Here is a 9,657-nt window from a genome sequence, read left to right as displayed (position 1 = left end):
GAGGGCTACATTTAAGAGAGAGCAAGATGATGCTCAAATATTAAAGGATCAAAGAAGCAAAATCGGTATGGGTGACGCTAGCATCCTCAATTGCTGAAATTTTAGTTGCTGTTATTGAACAAGTAGGGCTAAAAAATGTGGTGCAAGTTATCACATATAATGCACCTATTTTCAAAGCTATAGGATTAATTGTTGAGAGTAGGTACAATCATATACTTTTGATCTTGCTGACATGACTTGTAAACTATTAATAACCAGCCACTGACCAATCAAAAAATATGCAAATGGATTTATAGCATTTATTACACAAATCATAGAAATATAAATATATTGACTTAATAAGTGTTTTTACAATTGTTTATACCTTTAGTCAAGTGTGGGTTGCCTAGTCAGTGGAATGGGTAGCTAGTATAAAGCCTACTGAGATTCAATTCTTGCTAGTAACATGTGTGTTTGTGCTTGCCCTTGTGGATGCACACCAGTGCACACAATAGTTCGGGTTAGGTGGAGGTCTTGGATGACTTTAAATTCCATCTGCTTCGCTGAAAATTGAGCAAATTGAATTGTGCTAATGGATCCTTGTAATGCTAAATCTGGGCACATTAGCCTAATTGTTATAAGGGGAGGGGGATATTTTACTTGAAAGAATTATAGATTGTCTTTCAATGATCACTCTGTTAATATTCAGTTGATCATGGTCAATTCCTTACTATTGTTCCAGATTTTATGAAATCAATATAAACTAAGATATAATTCCAATGTCTAAACATAATCTGAAGATAAGCTTCTTTTGAATCAACCGGAAAAAATTTCTCCTCTTCACATATGTTACTTTGATTTTCTTGTCTAAACCAAGCTTGAGCATGCTTCTAATTGGACGCTGAATGCTGATACTGTATCTGGTTAAGCATCATTCTTTTTCTTGTACAATAAGATACAGGTTATGTTTCGGGAATAGAAGCTAATATAATAGTGTGTATTGCAGGAATGTCCTACCGCTTAATGTTTTCTATATATCACTTTTAAACATTTTCTTTTTGAACTTTCAGTATTTCATTTTCTTTCAGTGAATATGGAAAGCATTACATGAACTGAGTGTGGTATTTCTACAGCAAGGAAAGATAGCCTTCTTATCTAGAGCATAGGTGGATGGAAGTTTGAATTTTGAAAATTATCATAATCTAGTTTATAATATACGGTCCTTAGGTTGACTACTTTTATAAAGTCTTATTCTTGCATGCCTACTTACGTGAACATATTATTGTGATAGGGACTTGAGCTTTAATAATTTTACAGGAGGAATTCCAGATTCACTCCAAAATTTGAGCACTCTGACAATTTTGTAAGTGTATTACTGGACCAAATAATATTTATTCCAATCAAAAACATTCTCACAATTATGTGAACTGCAATGTTTTTCTCTGAAAATTCTATCAAACCTAATATATGGCAGGTCACAAGTTAAATCGCCTGTGAGATAACTTACATTGCAATAATTGCAGGTTGCTTGGAGATAACAGTTTATCAGGGAAACTTCCTTCCCAAAAGACTGCATCCCTTGCATACCTGTAAAGTTCTTTCTTTCCGTTTCTCTCTCTCATAGACCTTAACAAAGAAACAAAAAATAAATACATATGCATACATTCATTTGTTTGCTTATTTCCGTTTCTCTCTCTCATAGACCTTAACAAAGAAACAAAAAATAAATACATATGCATACATTCATTTGTTTGCTTATTTCTTAGATTGTTGGATAGAATATGAATGCCCATCCACATAGATATGCATATTTCTCACAGGATTTTGGATTGATGCATATGCATATTAGATGCTCCTACCATAAGAGACTAATTTAATATGTACAAGGAGGATTGCCAAAATATATGTATGGCGTTTATGTTTGATGGGAGAAAAGTCAGTTTGGCAACCAATGGTTCGATCAGCTTATCATATTTGTACTTATTTTATTTGTCACTGTAACTTATCCAGTAATATAGTCTTCCCATAAAGCATGCTTAATCTTACTATCTAAGTACTTTTTATTATCTCCAACAACCCTTTTTATGTTCATGATGAGATTCTGTAATATCCCCAATTTTGTAAGCACGGGAGTCACTAAGGAATTTTGACCAATTTTAGTAATATTAATTAAAAAGGGGCAAATATTTTTGGAGAAAGGTGGCTAGTATTATTTTGTTGGAGAATAGCGGCAAATTATTATTTTATTAAAATGGCAGCAAAAGTAACTTAGTGGAAAATGGCCCCCACCAATAAAATAATACTAAAAATGAGTCTAGAAGCATGAGAAAAAATTATAAAAGGAGGATGGACTCATTTTGTGGATTATCTTTTGAATATTTCATTTCACCTTTCATCTTCTCTTGGGGCTGTTTAGCAGAACAAGAAAAGTGTTGTTTAGCACAGGAATTTTGAGCGGATGTTCCACCCTCATTTCGGAGAACTTCGAGTTTCTCCCTAGTGAGGAAGTTTGGGAGTCCAATTCAGGGCTTCCCTTGAGCTTATTGTAGGAGATTAGATCAGTTATGCGCATTTCCTGGGTGCAAGAGGAGTTCATGGTACATATTTTGGAGCAGTAGTTGTGGTTTAGAGATTCTGGGCTTTGGAGAGAGTTTTTCCCTTGGTTGTAGCAGGAGTTTGTTGGCATTTTGAAGGGCGGAGATTGAGGAAATCTCCAGGGCCGAATTTCTCTCACTTATACAACGTGTAGAGCTCATCGTCTGAAGCTTGTACAGGAGAGAGTGTGATGTCCCCACTTTGCAAGTTTTGCTAAAAAATACATTTTTGCACAATTTTCACATTTTGACATGTTTGACTTAGGAAAAAGTGGGTTAGGAGGACCCCACTTGACATTTTGATAAAAGAAGGCTCCAAAAATAAGAAAAGAAGGAAAATTAAAAGGTTAGTGGAATGTAGGGGCCACTCCAAGAAGGAATTCACACCCCTTAGGAGAACTCGTACTTGTGGGAAGGAAGAGAGAAGGGAGTTCGATTTGTGGAGCCCACATGGAGAGAGGAGTGGAAGCAAGGATAAATAGAGGTGGAAGACCTCATTTTGGGATTTTTTCCAAACTCTGAATTGAACCCTTGTTTGCTTGAGCTGCTGAGCCAAGTCAACATCGTGCTGTTCAGCACAAGAGATTTCCGGGCGAGAATCTCACCTCCATTTTCGGTGGACTTTGAGTGCCACCCTAGGGGAGTCGATTGCTACATCTCGGGGCCGTTCCAAGGAGATTTACAAGTGAATTCGGCCATCATTTGGAGTAGATTGGGCGCAGAAGAAGGTGCATGCATTCTTGGGAGAAATAGCTACAAGGCATATTGGTTTCTGGGATTTTGGAGGAGTGATTGCCTTGATACTTGCCAGATTTTTTGGGTGATTTGCAGGTCTGAAGCAAAGGGAGTTTGGAGAGGGTTTTCTGTTGCTTTTTTGTAGTGCGCAGAGGGTCACTGGCTGGGCCTGCGCATGGTGTAGCGCTGTGGGATTTGAGGAGAGATACTTGCTAGGATTTGAAGGTATTGCCAGAGGAATTTGCAGAGGGGCTTTAGAGAGATTTTCAGAGGGGATTTGGGGCTTGAAAGCAAAATTCTTCCTTCAGTTGTGCATACACTAGGTAGAGAAAGGAGTGTGCATTTTTGGGGCTTTCCGAACAAGCTGGAAGTAAGCCAATTACTTGTTGGGTTTTTGTGGGTTTGAGGTGTAGAGGCTCTGGCTAATTTCACTGGATTTTCTGAGCAGTTTGGAGGGCTAAATCAACAATTCATTCCCAGCAGTTGCAACAGTTATTTATGGTTGGGCACAGTCCTTGCAACAAAGCCATTTTCAGCACATGGGTGCCTCCATCTTCACTTAGGTTTTTACCTTGCTTGCTGTAGCAAGCCCATGTTCATCTATCTCCATATATTTGTACTCCATCTTGTTCTATTAATAAAATGGCTTAGCTTGGCACAATTTTTGGTGTTTTACATTGTCGTTTATGCATGGGTTAAAATTTTGTGTTGCATGCTGGTATTTTCTTTTGTTATCACTGTTATTTCTTGTTATGGATATTATTACCACTCAAACTAGCAAGGGACCTAAAGGGGATCCCTAAAGGGCAAATGCTAGACCAAGGGCAACAAATGGAGACTTAGCCCACTATCACCTCAGGTAAGGCTCCCTTCTATTTATGGACTTTCATCGATGGGAGGAGACCCGTGTTGGAAAAAGTAACTATGTTCGGTCTTCAATAATGTACTTGAGTCATCATGTAATGTACTTGTCAAAATAATAAAGAAAAAAACTTTTATTATTATTATTGTGACTTATTAAAGCATGGGTTTCATGCTTGGGTCACCATTTTTTAGGTCAAAGTCCCCATTGAGGACTTCTAGGATTTATTCTGAGTCTATAGAATTATTGTACATTTAAATAGACCCTTCTTGGGCTTTTGAATCATGTTAAGTATTGAGTCAAATATGAATTATGTAACCTCCACACCATGTCAGCCTAACAGAAGATCAATTCGGCCTAAGGACCCATTCGACCCCACAAAATCCTATAAAAGGAAGCACATCAAATTCATTTGTAGCATCACTTCTCATTCTCTCTCTACTGGGCAAAAGTGCGAAAATCTGTTTGTTGGGCAGAAGTGCAAAGTAGGAAGTTGGGAAAGTCTGTTACCAGGAAGCCGAAGTGTATGAGAGTTTGGGGGAGTCTAACGAGTCAAGGATAATCGAAATTTTGGTGGTGGTCTCTCTTTGTTTCGTGCTCTGGATTGGGAGATCGAAGTATTCCAAGTTGGATTGTTGTCGTAAGCTGTTAGCTACTGCAAGTTGTTGCATAGTCAAAGTTGTTGGAAAGAGGTCAATCTTCTGGAGGCTGACTTGGTGTGGAGGGAAGGTCTGGTATTGGTCTAGGGTGAAGAGTCTCAAAGAATACTATTGAAAGGAAGAATTACTTTGACTGGGTTTTCCCCTTGAGGGGGTTTTTTCCCTAGCATGTGCCTACATCTTGTGTTCATTGTTTTATGTGCTGCTGCTTTTGGTAATTGCTTGATGAACTAAATAAAGAAGATATAAAGAATCGTAATAATAAGAAACATCACAAGTAATTATCAAGATCGAGAAAATATTTATTGCCTTTCTAATTTTCCAACATGGTATCAGAGCTTTGGTGAAGAAGGAAGAAAAAGGAAGATCCATTCATAGGCACTATCTCAGGGAAGGATTCTATCATATTCAAGGAAGATGTCTAACTTTATCAAGGGTGAGAAAAAGCTTGAAGGAGAATCTAACTTCAGATCCTAGAAGAAGAGGATTGACCTAATCTTTGAAAAGAGCAAGGTACTAGATTTGGTAAAAGGAAATGTAAAGAAGCCTACAGAAGAATCCAGTGATGCCGACAAAGCAAAGTTCAAGGATTTAGAATTGGTGGCTATGACTCTGATGATGGAAGGGATAAAAGACAATCTTGTCCCATTCATAGCTAACATCGATCATGCTCAGGAGATGTATGAAGCCTTGTCAAACTTTTCACTATTAAGAACATTGGTCAAGTAGCAAGTTTAAAGAATGAGATGAGGAATACAAAGAGGACAAAAGAAGATATTGTGGCAAACTTCTTTGTGAAGATAGCTAGACTTAGGGATGATCTCTTGGCCATCGATGAGATTGTTTCAAAGAAAGAATTGGTGATCACTACTATATTAAGATTGCCATCCTCTTGGGGTGCATTTTCTTCAAGTCTCAATAGTTGCAAGGTAGGCCCCACCTTTGAAGAATTATGGACTGCATGTAGTCAAGAAGAATTAAGGATCTCAATGGTTGCCAATCTTGAAAAAGTATCAAATGCTTATGTTTCTCATGATAAAGGAAAGAAATCGAAGGGATGAAGGAAGAAAGTTGACATGTCTAAGATAGAATGCTATGAATGTCATAAGAAAGGTCACTACAAGTGCCCCGAGAATCCAAGGTATAAGAAGAGAGGAAGAGATCAAGCCAACTTTGCCGAAGAAGGAGACTCAAAGAAAGTCAAGCTTGAAGAATTTGACATTAGGGACTTACACTATTAAGTCATTTTCTTTACATAACTTGTTTTATATGTTTTAGAATTTATAGGTTTTTAACATATTTTCGTAAAATACATTTTTGTATTGCTTTAAGTTTGTAGGTTTCCCTCAAGCTTTTGAGGGAGCTCCCAACAAGTCTTAAAGATAACTATCTTATATATTTTTAGTTTTGGGTTAATGTACACATTTAATTTTTATTATATTAATACTAATCACCTTTCTCCCTCTGTTGTCTTGATCAAAAAAACATTCGGAAGAAGGAGGATCTCTTAAGACAAGTTTAGTCAATATTGAAAGATATGCTTTGAATACATTGATTGAAAGGATTATTCATTATGATTAGCTATATTGAATCTTAGTGATTCTTGTTTGGGTGATTCATCTCTTGATAAATCTACCCACCCCACTCATATTCTTGATTGACTGTGTAGAACCCTAGATAGGTTCTGGAAAACCCTAACCGAAGGGTATGCTAATGTGAATGTCTGAAATCCTAAGCTGCTTAGGGATGTTGTGAAATGTTAGTTGAAGTTTTTATTGATGATGTCATGTTTGGGATTTTGGTGATCGGGAAATCCTAAACTTGTTAGGATTGAATGACGAGGTCTAAAATCCCGAACCTTTGAAGTTTTGGTAATGTTGGGTTTGCTATATTTCTACATTGGAACCCTAACTCATTGGGGTTTGGTGGAATGTGTGAGCAAGGCCCTTATATTGTCTTTAAAATGTTTTTCGTGGTATGTGTGTGTTTGTTTGATCAAATCCTAAGTGTAATCAAAATGATTGCGTGTCTAACTCTTATTTGATATTGTTGTGAAGTTGGGTTTGACTAACACATGATATATATTTGCATGATGATGAAATCTAGGGATATGTAGATATGTCCTTTGGTTGAATTCCCAGATTGGTCTAAGTCAAGATGTATTAATGATGTTGGACATATGATATTCTTATGAATTCCTAGATATGTGTTGACTTAGTTATTGATGGTCATAAGTCTTAGGACCTAATGGAAGTCCTTGTCTGAGATTCTAGGATGATGATATATGGAAATATAGGGTGTTGTAGATAAACCCTAGTGAAGTTAATATGTGTGATATAACAATCTGAAATCTATTAAGTGATTGTTGAATATGAAAATCTATGGTTTTACAGTTAAATCCTAGTAGTGGCATTGTCGAGTGTGAAATGTAACAATCTAAGATCTATGCATTTAATGATTGTTGAGATTGTGGAATTCTAGGGTTTTGGAATTAAATCTTAGTCAAAGTAAAATATCTGGAATATAATGATTTGAGATTTGTATAAAGATTGGTGAATTTGTGAATTCTAGGGTTTTGGAGTTAAACCATAGTTGAAGTAGAAATCTATGATGAATGTTACCTATATGATAATTTTAGATTTGTGAAGAGATTGCTGAAATTTGAATTTTTGGTTGAGTTTGATGATTGCTCGGAAATATAGGGTATGTGAACTAACCCTAGTGGTAGTTGGTTATGTGAACTAACCCTAGTGGTAGTTGGTCATGATAGTGACTAATTGACGGTTGATTGAAAATCTAGGGGTTTGGAACTAACCCTAGTGGAAGCTGGTCAGGTTAATGACTAAGTTGTGATTGACTTTGATTGATTCTTTTGTATGAAATCTAGGATTTGTATGAATCCCTAGTGAGAAGTCTAACATATATGTTTTGAAAGGTTGTTTGATACTTTGAAGATCTATATGTGTGTAAATGGTTTCTAGGGTTTTCTATATGTTGTAGTAAGGTATGTCATACCTTTTTAATACATATTAAAACTTTAGATGGAATGAATTTTGTTACGAAATTGTCTAGGGTGTATAACAAAGTCCCTAGCAAGATGTTGAAGAGTATATGTCTCTTGTTTTTAATTGAGTTTGGGTATCTGTTATGAATAAATTTGAAATGATTCTGTGATTTTGATATGGCTAACATCATGCTTCTATAGTTTTGGTTTTAATTTCTATTAAAGTTGTGCAAGTACACAATCTTCAACTTGGTGAAGATGCTTGATGTGACAAGCAAGTTGTGTTGGTAGACAATCTTCAACTTGGTGAAGATTTGATGAGCATGATGGGGATGATTATAACTCTGATGAAATGGTTGGAAGCCACAAAATATTCTCCGATGTCGAAAAGAAGAAGCTGGTCTCTCATAGGAAGCATGAATAGAAGAGATCTCCATAAGATTAAGAGGGAGTCTAGATAAAGAGGTGCTTCCTAGTTGAGAGGGAGGGCATAGCTTGGTATCAATTGAAGAATGAATTTCGGAGGATATGTTGCTGCATGTAAAGTAGGAAATATGATTGAGGAATCGTCTATCAAAGATTTGATTTTTAGTCCCACTATGGTAAGTTGAGAAGCAACATCTGTTGTCTGTAAGACCCCGGAGTTTTGTATTTGATTATGTACATGTGAAAGTATATTATTGATTGGGGTTGTGTTTGTACAAGTGAATCTCTTGAAGGATTTGATAGAATGTTGGTTACCAATCAGTTTGAGTGCGAGAGATTGGTCATTCTTGATCTGCTGGATCAAGGGGTGTTGAGGCTTTGCGAGTGAAGCATTGCCTGGGGAGACATCTGGCTGACACTTTGTGTTGATGTCTGAGTCCTTGAAGTTGGAAAGTTGGTGTTGATTGTTGAGCTCTGTTTTGGATACACACTTGGATTTTTGGGTTGGTGGTTAGAAAGTAAGCTTGATGGTACATAAAGGGGCTGAAATCTTGAGTCCACCTTGGTCCCGCCTAGATAGATTTCCCTGGTCAAGAATCTAGTCCATGGCATTATGGTGCCTAAATTTCTTCATGGTTCATATAGTTTGAGATCTTCCATTGTATATGTACATTATGAATACCTCCCTAGTTAAGAGGGAGCATTGTAAAACGTAAATATGTTCAGTCTTCAGTAATGTACTTGAGTCATCATGTAATGTACTTTTCAAAAGAATAAAGAAAAGAATTATTTTATTATTATTGTGACTTATTAAAGCACGGGTTTCATGCTTGGGTCACCATATTTTAGGTCAAAGTCCCCATTGAGGACTTCTATAATTTATTCTGAGTCTATAGAATTATTTTACATTTAAAGAGACCCTTCTTGGGCTTTTGAATCATATAAAAAGGTTAAGTATTGAGTCAAATATGAATTATGTAACCTCCACACCATGTCGGCCTAAGAGAAGATCAAGTCGGCCTAAGGACCCATTTGACCCCATAAGAAGCCTATAAAATGAAGCACATCAAATTCATTTGTAGCATCACTTCTCATTCTCTCTCTACTGGGAAGATGTGCGAAAACCTGTTTGCTGGGCAGAAGTGTGAAGTAGGAAGTTGGGAAAGTTTGTTGCCGAGAAGCCGAAGTGAATGTGAGTTTAAGGGAGTCTAAGGAGTCAAGAAAAATCAAAATTTTGGTGGTGGTCTCTCTCGGTTTTGTGCTCTGGATTGGGAGATTGAAGTCTTTAGTTGAACTGCTGCCAGAAGCTGTTAGCTTGCTGCAAGTTGCGGCATAGTCAAAGTTGTTGGGAAGTGGTCAATCTTCTGGAGGCTGACTTGGTGTGGAGGGAAGGTCTTG

Source organism: Pinus tabuliformis, chromosome J (genome assembly GCF_031772625.1).
Source record: "Pinus tabuliformis cultivar Carrire ecotype Pingquan chromosome J, CPIR1, whole genome shotgun sequence".
NCBI lineage: Eukaryota > Viridiplantae > Streptophyta > Pinopsida > Pinales > Pinaceae > Pinus > Pinus tabuliformis.
The sequence above is the reverse complement of the archived record's forward strand: the minus strand, read 5'-3'. Positions refer to the sequence as shown.